The sequence below is a fragment of the Pangasianodon hypophthalmus genome, chromosome 3 (genome assembly GCF_027358585.1).
Source record: "Pangasianodon hypophthalmus isolate fPanHyp1 chromosome 3, fPanHyp1.pri, whole genome shotgun sequence".
Lineage (NCBI taxonomy): Eukaryota > Metazoa > Chordata > Actinopteri > Siluriformes > Pangasiidae > Pangasianodon > Pangasianodon hypophthalmus.
Genome location: NC_069712.1, coordinates 20,702,735 through 20,715,442, shown reverse-complemented (window position 1 = coordinate 20,715,442; position 12,708 = coordinate 20,702,735). Strand labels below are relative to the sequence as shown.

The 12,708-nt window shown below is 36.7% G+C and overlaps 1 long non-coding RNA gene across 1 annotated transcript; it reads left to right on the top strand.

Annotated features, from left to right (window-relative positions):
• Positions 1 to 5,799: 5,799 nt before the first annotated feature.
• Positions 5,800 to 7,866, top strand: LOC113537651 (uncharacterized). Its single transcript, XR_003403784.3, has 3 exons — positions 5,800 to 5,893; positions 6,031 to 6,195; positions 7,573 to 7,866. It is a non-coding gene; the product is annotated as an uncharacterized LOC113537651 (long non-coding RNA).
• Positions 7,867 to 12,708: the final 4,842 nt, after the last annotated feature.

The window sequence follows — 12,708 nt, the reverse complement described above, 5'->3', positions numbered from 1 at the left end:
CTCACATATTTGATTTTCTTGCTTATATAATTTAATATTTACAGTCTATGAGGGTGGCAAGTAGTCCATTACTCCAGTTGATACACAGTACAAAGCAGACAATTTCAGCAGCACCTATCAGATGCTACTTAACAACACTACTACATTAAGTAAACCTGACACTATAAACACGACAAAACCACAATTCTGTACCAATGCCAGACCACACACAAACTGAGATAAAATCTCACACTTCTCCTCAACAATAATAAACCCAACTCTTCAAGACGTAATGGTTTATAATTACAACACTGATGGCTCATGGTCATGGCACTGAAAGCTGAGGTGCTGCCCAACTAGACGCTATAAACTCACTTGTTATCTTAACAAAGTTAGCAGCTAAATGTGTCCAGTAAGAATGTGACCTAGCTATCTGACATTAGCTTTGCTAGGTTCTTGATGTGGATTTTAGGGAAACTACATCGGTTTGTTAAAGAAATATAAAATAGGGATGTCAGCTAACTACCAAGCTAAGCCTGTTAAATTGACTGAAAAATAGTTAGCACGCCAACTTCACTGATATGATACTTAGCAGCTTAGCTGAGATGAAATTGGCACTGCAAAGATTGATCTCCTCTCTCCAGTTATCACTCTTATTTGCATGTAACCACAACCTTGGAAAAGTGTTAGATTCAATAGTATGCAATAAAAACAAATGTGTTTATGAGCACTTTTCAAATTCTGGCACCCAGCACCACAAAACAACATTTTTAGAAAACAGAATTTTAGAAAATATTTTCGAAACATTTTGGCTTGCTATTAAAAACCACTACAGTGGATGTAAAAAGTCCAGACACCCCTGTTAAAATGGAAAAAAGAACCCCAAATAAATAATAGCAGATTTTTTTTCCACCTCACAAGATAAAAACTTATCAGGGAGGCTGCCAAGAGACCTACAGCAACGTTAGAGGTGTTAAGTGGGGTTGTGGTCAGGGCTTTGTTCAGCCCACTTGAGTTCTTCCACTCCAACCTTGGCAAACCTTGTCTTCATGGACCTTGCTTTGTGCTTTGTCATGCTGGAACATGTTTGGACACCATAGTTCCAGTGAAGGGAGATTGTAATGCTACAGCATACAAATACATTTTATACAATTATGTGCTTCCAACTTTGTTGCAACAGTTTGGGGAAGGCCCACATATGGGTGTGATGGTCAGGTGTCCACAAACTTCTGGCCATATAGTGTATGTTTGGCAAAAAAACAAGACAGCTTTTTACCCAAAGAACACCATACTTACAGTGAAGCAGCTGGGACAGCTGGGACTGTGACTCTAATCAAGATAGTGGGAATAATGGATAGCTCCAAATCTAGCTCCAATCTATTTTAGCACAAAACCTATAGGCCTCTGTTAGGCAGCTGTAAATGACCCAAAGCACAAATCCGAGTCAACAAAGGAGTGGCTTCAGAAGAAGAAGACCAACATTTTGGAATTGTCCAGCCAGAGTCCAGATCTCAATCTTATTGAAAACCAGTGGAATGACCTGAAGAGGGCAGGGCACAGCAGATCTCTTTGCAATTTGGTAGATCTGGAGCATTTTTCCAAGGAAGAGTGGGATAAAATTGATAAATTAAGATGGTCTGTGTTGGTAGATTCTTACCCAAAAAGAGTGAGTGCTGTATTAAAAGCAAAATGTGCTTTAACAACGTATTAGTGGTGTGCACAAAAACATTTCTGTTTGTTTTTCACTTGAATTTTGTGGCTTGAGTTGAGTTTGCTACAGTTTGCTACAATATATCACAATAAAGGTGGAAAAAGAGCTGAAATGATTAATCTTAGTTTCTATCTTGTTGCATCAGAAAAAAACTGCACTTTTCACAGGAGTGTGCAGACTTTTTAGATCCACTGTATATTCTCCACTGTGTCTTTGCAACCAGGAGGCACAGCTGACGTTTCTGCGACTTGCGTGTCTCACTCATGGGTTTACATGTATACTACATTTTGCAATTAACCATAACTTTATAAGTGAAATAGTGTGGCAAATAAATTAATTTGGCAATTTAATTCAAATGACACGACTAAGCTAGCTAGTTAATAAAAAAAAATAGCCTAGATACTTAAGTTTTCTCTGCTCAGTGAATATGTAATATGGGAATCAGGAAGTACCAACAGAGGGCAGTGGAGGTTCAGCAATGTGCTGTTGACTGGCTATCAGTGAGCCTTTAACAAGATCCATAACTAGACCTATGCTTCCACAGAATTCTGTCTCACTTGTAAATCACTTGGAATAAAAATAAATAAATGTACAATGATATGGCTTGTTGTAGTGATTTATAATGAAAAATTGTGTTGCATGATTCTTTCTAATATGACTGTGGACATTTTAGTGCTTACTATTTCAATTATTTAAGTATTCTTTAATTTTCAGTAACAGATTGATTTTTATTTAATTTTTTAATTAAAAATTTTATTTTTATTTTTATGTTTTTAGAGGAATTCATTTGCACCTTGAGTTGAATGATAGGGAACACTGATCAGCATTGGAAAACATTTATATTCCAGTAAGCGCAACTTAAACAACAGTTTCATGTGTCATCCAAAGCACAGCACCCTTTCATGGACGGCAAATGATTCAACACTACTACAGGTCATAGGTTCCACAATCCTATTAATTTTAACTTCAACATTATTTTGTTTTCATACTGGGGACCTGAAACTCAGGCTAAAAAGTCATTCTGTATACAAAAACTTTTTCCTATTTAAGTGGAGGGATTCACAGGTTTACGTAAGTATCAAAAAGTTTCTACCTAGAAAAAGTTACAGATGGATTTGGCAGTCACGAGTATACATTTTGAGGCTCTGTGTACTTAACTAAGTAATTCACTAAGTTTTATTTACATACTACTACAAGTTCACATGTAAGACAAATGATGACATATCAGATACACAAAACTCCAGAACAAGAAACATACAGACCATAAACAAGCAAAACAATAATATTTAGTTGGTTTTGGTGCAGGCACAGCAAAAGCTTTAACAGAAACTGATCACAGGACCTCAGAAATCTAGAGACAGCATGTGAACAGAGTAATGTGACAATATAGGAAGGGGCAATCCTTTAAGGGTTTAAATAAATACTTTAATTAGAATCCTAACTGGGACCAGGAAAAGTTAATCAAAGTTAAAGTTCTGAGCTAAAGCCTAGAAAGCCCAAACTGCATGACAGAAGCAGACCCACTACTGGGCCTTTAAGGTTTTTAAGAGAATTTTGAGTTTTGCTGCTTTAGATATAATTAAAAACTAAAATCTACATCCAACCTAAACTGATATCATCATATAATGAATAAGCTTATAGTAATCCAACACTGATAAGTCTCCCTAAATATTGAATAGGAGGGGAATTTTATTTTGGGTCTTGTTCTGAGCTGGTAGAAACTACATTCAACAGTACATTTATGTTTGAATAAGGTAATGCTTCCTTGATAATGATTCTCTTACATTGACTTAAATCACATTACACACACATTAACCACATGAAATATGATATTTTATATTGAAATGTGCTGTATTTTTGGTATTCCCATTAGAAGTTAGTGGTTATATGCTGGTATCACAGGAGGACATCACCATTGCAGTTACAATACTGTTTAATTAGAGAAAATATTCAGTGTTATCATAAAGGATAACAATCGGGTTTTGCTGTTAGCTTCTAAAAACAAAAGGACAAGATCTTCTTTTCTCACTCACCATTTCCCATTAATGTTCAATTTCATATTAATGAGAAATCCAATGGACTCAGTGTTCCGTAATGCAAAGCAGCTATACAGTGTGGTTGTGCTGAGTTACACCAGAGGTTAGTTAATGATCTACAAGATGAGAAGCATGATGGCTTTATGAGCATGAATGTTTGGAACTTGGTTGAGCAGAATGTACAGATGACGAGGTGAGAGAGCTGAACAGACTGAAAGACTAAAGCACTGTTGCATTACTGTCTTTAGGTAGAGATTTGGTTATCTCACTGGCACCACTACCAAACTGGAGTCGAATGGCATTGTGGGTAATGGAGGAAACTGTTAACCAAAGGAAAATAAAACATATTGATGACAGAAGTTCATGGTGTTAATGGAGATATTGTAGTATTATAGTACCAACATTAGAGGGCGATCATAACCTTCCTGTGAGCGTAGGACTCTGAAAAAACTCTGAATTCAAGTGCAGCTGTTTCATGCAGAGATACATTCAGAAACCTCTTTATTAGGAACACCTGTAAATCTTCATTCACTCCTGTAAATGTTCATTCAATTATTCAGTCAGCAAATCAGCAGCACAATGCATAAAATCATGCAGATACAGGTCAAGCTTCAGTTAATGTTCCCATCAAACAACGGAATAGGAAAAAAGTGTGATCTGATTGACTTTGTGGCATGGCTGGTTTGAGTATTTCAGAAACTGCTGATCTCCTGGAGTTTTCACACACAACAGTCTATAGAGTCGACACATAATGGTGAGAAAAACAAAAAACATCCAGTTAGCACTGGAGTAACATATATACTTCTGACTGTTAGAAAGCATTGACACTGGAGACTCCTTCCAAAAATGATAAATAAATGTTATCTCACAGAAAACTTCACTTTATCAGCAATTACACATGTGTCTAAATCCATTTATGTGGAGTGTCCAACATATAAGGCCCTGTGAATGATCAGTTACTGTGAAAACAATAATGTATTAGAACAAGTGCATTAATATTGACCTCTGATTTGCCTAGCAGCCAGCACTATTGTCAGAGCCGTGCCGTAATAGGAAATTAATCAACCCCTTCTGACCAATCACATTTGAGAATTCAACAGCAGTGTGGTATAAATGCTTGCAATATGTCTCATTTGTAAGTTGTTATTGGAGAAAAGGGGTTTGCTACTGTGGAATTAATAATGAAGCATTACTGTTTATTCAGTTTGTTCAGATAATGCTCTTCAGCATACTGTTGCATTACAGCTGGAACAGATAAGAGGATTCACACACAAAGATTCATACAAAGACATACAATGCACACATAAACAAAAAAACCCAGATGCCAACCTCAAAGCCCATATTTTAGTGAAATAACAGACTGATCATGACAGCTCTCTGCAGATGCCTCGCACAATGTGTAGCAGGTTTCCATGGAGATCAGTAATGTGTGAGTCACTGCAGCATGCTCTCTCTCTCTCTCTCTCTCTCTGTTTCTCTTTGCCTTCCCGACCTCCACTCATGGTCATGTATCCGCATATGCATTTAAAACACAAGCACTCAAGCTTTCATATAGTCACACGAAATAATAACAGAATGAGAATCTGTGCTAAAATAAAAAAAAGGAGTCAGCTTTTCTTACTCATTAGCCTGTGATTAGTCAGCCTATATTTACCTTTCCACTGCACTCGTACCTGAGGTTAAGAAACCAAATATTTTTTTCCCCAGGGTCCAATAGTGAAACCCACACAGTTTACATAGGCTAAAGCAAGAATGGGTTGATGCATGACCAAATGCAAAACACTGAAGAACACAGGACATTCATTCATTCATTCATTCCTCCATTCATTCATCTTAACTGTTTTATCCTGTTTGGGGTAGTGGTGGATCTGGAGCTTGGGAACTATGGGAACACATTTAGCATAGTCTACTAGTATAGTTTAGGTAGGTGTCACAGGAACACCAGGCTCTGTCACCAACAGTCAGCGCTCTCTCTCCCCAGAGTTCTAATCAGCACCACCTGTCTCCAATCACCACACTCATCAGGACTCCATATAAGCACACACCTCACATGCACTCTTTATCTGGCCTCAACAAGGAATAGACCTCTTCTTTATGAGTCCCTGTGTTCATTTGAATCTCTTCTATGTCTCCCTATGTTTTCTCCAGTGTTTCTCTTCCAGGACATGTGAGGCGTGTTCTCCTTTCCCTCAGTCATCTACCTAGTGTCTCTATCTGTGTTACCCACCAGCCTGCAGTACCTATCTTTGTGTTTACCCATGTCCTTTAATAAGTTTGTGTTGGGTTCTCACCTTTGTCTCCCAGTCTGGTATATCCTGACAGTAGGAAACAGGAGAACCAGGAGGAAATCCATACAAGCACATGGAGAATATGCATAGAAACTCCACTCTGACAGTAACCTGAGCTCAGGATCAAACTGGGGACCCTGGAGCTGTGAGGCAGCAACACTCTCCACAAAACAGGACACTGGTTTGTTAAATTTAAAAATAAAACTTTATTAACTTCACTATCATTGTCATGGACTCAGAATTGGTATCTATGTATGTGTAATCAATCTTATTGAGTAGCATTTTAGCTATAAATGAACTTTGCATGTCATTCTGGATCATCTTCACCATCCATCATTACTTCTATAGAGATAATGCTTGCTAGCAAAATACTGCTCCCTGTCAGGACAGTATGCTTTATGTTGGCTAGTTAAAATTTAATCATTGGAACAGCTTCTGTCAATCTTATTCTCAAACGAATATTACTAAGAATTAAGACTAACAAGAAAATATTATTTACAACTCAGGCTTTTATGGAATTCTTGTTTGTTGAATGGATTTATGCTAATAGACAAATAAAATAATTTTGTGCTTTATAATCGTAGGATCCTGACTATTGGCATGACTTTTTTTTATCTATCCTGCCAAACATTCCTTCAGGATGTTATTTTGTACAAGCCAGTATGTTGTAATATAGGTTTAAAGTACAGTCTGCATTTGTCTGAGCTTCAATCAGCTTGGAGGATTGGGCAGCAAAAAAAATTAAAAAATTAAAGTGAATTAAAAATAATATATAATTCAACTTGATATAAAAAGTGGTGTGTACTCTGATTAGGAATGCATAGTTTCATATCGTTTAAATTATGCACACTCATTAAAATCATCAGTGCAAAACGATTGCAATATACCTTGGTTACAGGAATAAATGCATAGTATACACTGGGGATCTATATAACGTTGTAGGTGTTATGGTTATTATGGTTTCTGTCTGTGTTAAAGCAGCCATTGAAACAAATACAAAACATGTTCCAGCTGAGCTAAGAGCCTATTAGTAAGCCATATTCCTGATCTTGAAAAAATAAACCATTAGGGATTATTATACATAAAAACACAAAATGGTGGTGCAAATAACTTGGCAACCAATAATTTAATACAGTAAGTGTTTGTATAGTATAAAAGCCAGTAATCAGAATAGGCTTTTAATGAGCAACATTTTTACTCCTTTAGTCCTTCTAAACTGCGTTTATACACATTCTTGCGCCAGGTGTGTGTCCGGATTTGAGAGTGCTCCTCTTGATTATATACCAGAACTGTTATAAGTGAGAAAATGTCAACACTTACCAGAAGGAAACTCCCTAGTAATAGTTACTTTAACCAATATTAGTAACAGCTCCAGAAATACTGAAGTATCAAAATATAATTTAAGTGTATTAGCAAATATTTTATAAACAAATATCTTAGTAGTGGATCCATGACATATTGTCAGAAAATTAACTAATCAATGAACTTTTACATTATTTGCAGATTATAAATTTTTTTTTGTATTGTAAAAATCAATTGTTCTCCTGTTTCAATGCAGTTTCCATTCTCAGGCTGCAAACTAGAGACCTCAGTGTGACCAGAGGGGATGGCTGAAGAGCACTTACCATGAAGGCTCTGTCCTATGCTCTTTGGCATAATGAGACTTGACATGTGCTGTGCTGTGTGAACACTATCTGAAGAGAATGTGTGAGGCTAGGGGTATGTGTGATGTGTTGCAGGTGCCAGGGTTTAACAACCATTTGAAAACAATGACGCTATATACTGTATGAGTCCTTCTGATCTTGGCCTTTTTTTTTTTTAAATAGAAAAGATTAAAAAAATATGAAATACATCTTATCTTGGTTACTAGCAGTACTAAACAATACTTACAAGAATGAACACACAAAAACACTTGCACGTGCGAAGTTGTGAATGCATTAAAGATTAAGGGAAAGGTTACAGGAAGTAATCATTTTGAATATTTAAATACATTGCACATTTTAATACCTTTATCTTACTTTATTTGCACTTCTAAATGACCTAAAGGATAGCACATATGCAGTAGATACATGTTGGAGATAAAAACATATGGTAAAAATGCAAACTGTTTGACATGGCTCAATATTAAATGAAATCAGGCCTGAAATATCAGTTAATCTATGACAAAAATTCAGTGCTGTAAGACGTCTTGCTCAGATTTGCATCTATTTTTCTTTATTGTGGAGCTAATGGGAAACAAAAGCTATTTTTGTAGAAATCTTTGTAGGGACAAAATTTTATTAAAATGGAAAAAAACAAACAAACAAACAACAACAACAAAAAAAACCCAAACAACAATAACAAAAAAAAAAAAAAAAAACCTAAAAGGACCAAATGTTACCTTTTGGTATAGCAATGGAATATTGAGTCAACAATGATTTATGGTCATCTTTGTAATGTTTCAGCTACTTTCGTTTTCACTGGTTTCTTCACTTAAAAAGATTCAGTGGCCTCACTTTCTGTGCTGGTAAATGGAGAGTGTTGTGAATTCATTAATGTGAAATAAAATCTATCAATATATGCTAACTCACATTAGACAAACAGGGACATTGCCTGACCCAGTTTTTTATTTTTATTGGGGCACAATCCCCAGTACAAAACAAAACAAATAATTTCACTTAACGTACATATTGAGTGCATTTTTGAGAAACAACAACATGCTGTTTTATAGCCACATTAGGCCTGGTTTATACTTGAAGCATGACTTTGCATGCGCATGCAGCGGCAATGCAAGCAGTATTATTCACATACTCGCCTGTGTGCTTTATGTACATCTGGAGCATTAAAAGTGACATCCACTATAGCATGTTAGAATCAAAACATTCCTGTCTATTTAATGTACATCAATGATAAACACAACGGCAAGCTCTCTGTCTGTCTGTCAAATATTTGTGCCATCGCCGTAATTGTTGTCATTAGCTTCCTCATGGAGGAAAAAAGGTTTGAGTATATCTGTTTTACTTCTCACTGAGCACTTTAGGAACATTATGCTAACACTGGGAATGGCCTCCCTTTGCTCTCAAAACAGCCTCAGTTCTTCATGGCATGGATTCCACAAGATGTTGGAAACATTCTTTTGAGATTCTGGTCCATGTTGGCATGAGTGCAATTCCTGCAGGTGCACTTTCATGCTGCGAATCTCCTGTTCTACCACATCCCAAAGGTGTTCTATTGGATTCAGATTCGGTGACTGGGAAGGCCACTGAAGAACTCATTGAACTCATTGTCATGTTCATGAAACCAGTTTGAAACAACTTTTGCTTTGTGACATGGTGCGTTATCATGCTGGAAGTAGCCATTAGAAGATGGGTAAACTCTGGTCATGAAGGGATGCAGCTGGTCAGCAACAATACTCAAATAGGATATGGCATTCAAATGATTAACAGGTCCAAAGTGTCCCAATAAAACATTCCTCACACCATTACACCATCTGGACTGTTGACACAAAGCAGTTTGGATCCATGGATTCATGTTGTTGGCACCAAATTCTGACCCTACCATCTGTGTGCCTCAGCAGATTCATCAGATCAGGCTAGGTTTTTCCAGTCTTCAGCTGTCCAGTTTTGGTGAACCTGTGCCCACTGCAGCCTCAGCTTTCTGTTCTTGGCTGACAGAAGTGGAACCCGACATAGTCTTCTGCAGTTGTAGCCATCTGTCTCAAGGTTCAACATGTTGTGCATTCTGAGATGCTTTTCTGCTCACCATAATTGTACAGAGTGGTTATCTGAGTTACTGTAGCCTTTGTGTCTGCTCAAACCAGTCTGACCATTCTCCATCGACCTCTCTCATCAACAATGTGTTTCTGTAGAACTGCAGCTCACTGGATGTTTTTCCTTTATTGCAGATTCTGAGTAAACTCTAGAGACTGTTCTGCATGAAAATCCTAGGAGATCAGCAGTTGTAGAAATACTCCAACCAGCCCGACTGGCACCAACAATCATGCCACAGTCAAAATCACTGAGGTCACATTTTCTCCCCATTCTGATGGTTGATGTGAACATTACCTGAAGCTGCGGGCCCGTATCTGCATGATTTTGCCACAATGGCATTCAACTAACTACCGGTAGTGGTACTGGCCCTCATTTCATCTCTACTTATACGGATGCACCAATGCTTTAGTCTTTTAGTCTGTCCAGCTCTCAATCACCTTCACATCTGTATACTCTGCTCAAACAGATCAGCTTTCAAAGCTTCAACTTTCAAGCTAATACCAGCATCAACACCATCGTTCTTGTCATTTTGTAGATTGATAACAAGTCTCTGCTGTAACTCAGTGCAGATGTGTCAAACAGCTGAAAAAACATTGTGGAACTTTGAGTCCTTAGAGTTTCTACTACTTCTAAACTGGATTTCTCACTAACCTGACACTGAATGTTGCTGGAAAATAGTGAGTGAAAAAAAGAAGCTTTTATAGTTGAGATCTCTGAATTATTTTCCCCTGTTAAATACAACTGTAACTGTGCTAGCAAGAGTGATGCATTAGCAAAAGTGGTGTTTCATATGTGTGTGTTTTTTCGTTTGCATCTGTCCTATACTGTAATGAATAACAGTGCTATAGCATATCTAGAAAAAAATACAAAAAACAGTTTTGTAGATATAGCATTTTTATTGTATAGTTCATCCCATCCAAGAAAATGGCAAAATTTTTTGATGACTCATCCTGTACTAGTCCTGCCCCCAGGGGTGGATATTGTTCTACAGTAGCAGCTGGTTTGCAGTAAACAAATACACTTTCCATTTGCCAAAACTTTTCCATTCTTTGGTTGAGAAAAAAATGTTTATATTTGGGCCCTAAGAGAAAACTTACTCAACTTATAGCACCTGAAAAATGACCACAGGCTACTTAGCATAGTGAACAGTTAGAACTAAGGAAAATCTCTTCTTCGTTGTTTGTTATTGTCTGAGTTGATAGGTCTGAAAAGAACTGTAGGTGATTGACATTTAGACCTTTAAAGTTAACAGTCTGCTGTTGTCATAGCTAGTAATATAAGCTAGCAACCCAACATGTGTTAGCCTAACACTTCTTACTCTAGATATTAGCTAGCTAGCTAGTCAGTTAGCCACTAACTTTTTCCATTCCTATTACATCAACAAGCAAGACAAATTGACTAAATCCAATTAATTAGCATTCATTTCTTATTTGTGTTTTCAGGTCAGTTTCTCTTCTGCTTATTTCTTTTTGTGTTTTTCCACCCCAGATATATATGAATGCTTCATGATTGAGGCTTCTTCCCGATCGTCTGATGTTGATGCAAGTTTATTCTTTAGGATAAACCCCATCAGATGAACCATCTCATTTTCAACGGGGTCCTAACATACAATACAAATATTAAAATAAAAAAACTAAACTAAAACAAAAATAGTAAATAATCTACACACAGACATAAAAAGTACATTGGTAGACACAACCACTAAATGGTCACAAAGAGGCCATGAACAAATGTTTGCCCAGCAATGATATAAAAAAATGCAGTGTATTAAATATTGTATATAGATATAGATATAGCATCATCTGAAGCATGTACAATTTGTCTCAAAATAAGAACACAAGCATGTAAAATGATGTCAAAGATTGTATATTTGAAGGTAAATTATTCCAATCTGAAGGAGCTTTATATATAAATGCTTTCTTCCCAATTACTTTTCTGACCGTAGGAATGGAAAAGAAACATTGTAGTTGGCTCAAACATGTATGGCATAACTCCAGAAATACACAGCATCAAATGCTACTGATTGTAAATTAGTCAAGCTGTTTCAAAAAGAAATAATTCAGTATATATAGAATCATGGCTCTTTCATGGGGACTAAGTACTATTTTAATAAAAATTACACAGCTGTAAATACTTTTTATTGCTCTATCATACGTTATACATTATAAAACAGATTTTTTTGTATGAAAATTTTATTTGCCTATTTCATTCTTGATTTTAAACCTTCCATCCATAACTCATTAACTAAAGACTAGTGGTGTGTTTATGCTAAGCTAATGAAAACATTTTTCAGACATGATGCATATGGCTGGGTGAGAAGGTTGACTTAGTTCTTGTCTCTTGTTGTTCTACAGATCCTGGCCAATCATGTTGTTATGGTGTGCTTATGGCTAACTTTATTACAGGCATAATTTAGCAATGTTATGTTAATTGGTATGGTGGAAGTACTGCAGGCTAACATGAGAGCATTATGTTTTGTAGGCCGCTGTAATGTGTAACACCACAAACAGACCATCAAGTCATCACGGGACTTCCATCCTGCTACACACATACATATGGAAACCCCAGTTGCCACATTAGCTGCTGTTGCAAGCTAGTACGACACGTAAACGCCACTGCCTCATTAGTAGGGATGAGATTCGCTCATAATCCAATGCAAATTTATGGAAAGAAGCACCTCTGCCATTTATGTTCCACTGATTTTCACAAAATTTGCTTTGTTACAGATATGATCATTTTATCATAATTTTCTGCATTTCTGTATTAATGTAAATGTTCATGAACTGAAAGTCTGTATCATTTTAACTGTATTTACAAGTAATCAGTAAATTTGATCAGTTTGAAAAGATGTGGTTGGCTGGATTCATGCTCGTAGGAAGCATATGATAGCCTTCAGCTTCCCCGGGTGGTAGCTGTAGTATGATAGCTGTAGTATGTAGTATAGA